Source organism: Coenobita brevimanus, chromosome 55 (genome assembly GCF_032717465.1).
Source record: "Coenobita brevimanus isolate Jiangsu-jjx chromosome 55, ASM3271746v2, whole genome shotgun sequence".
In the NCBI taxonomy this organism is placed as follows: Eukaryota; Metazoa; Arthropoda; class Malacostraca; order Decapoda; family Coenobitidae; genus Coenobita; species Coenobita brevimanus.
Genome location: NC_137008.1, coordinates 16,800,391 through 16,800,753, shown reverse-complemented (window position 1 = coordinate 16,800,753; position 363 = coordinate 16,800,391).

The following is a 363-nucleotide window of genomic DNA, read 5'->3' as shown; positions in this document are numbered from 1 at the left end:
CATATTCTGTCTGTCTGTCTGTCTGTCTGTCTCTCTCTCTCTCTCTCTCTCTCTCTCTCTCACACACACACACACACACACACACACACACACACACACACACACACACACACACACACCAAACATTCACATGATGCTTTGTAAATTGAGAGATAATATTGCCTTTTTTATATCAAGAAAGCAGTATCACTGGTTTGTCATATGTGCTCACAAAGCAGCCATATATCATTTAATCAGTACACAACACATTAAAATTGATTTGTGATGTTTGTTCGATGTTGTTATTAATGACATGATCATTTCACTGTTTGTGAGGAAATGGAATCGTAATAATTTAAAAGGGCAATTGCTGTTACATTTATT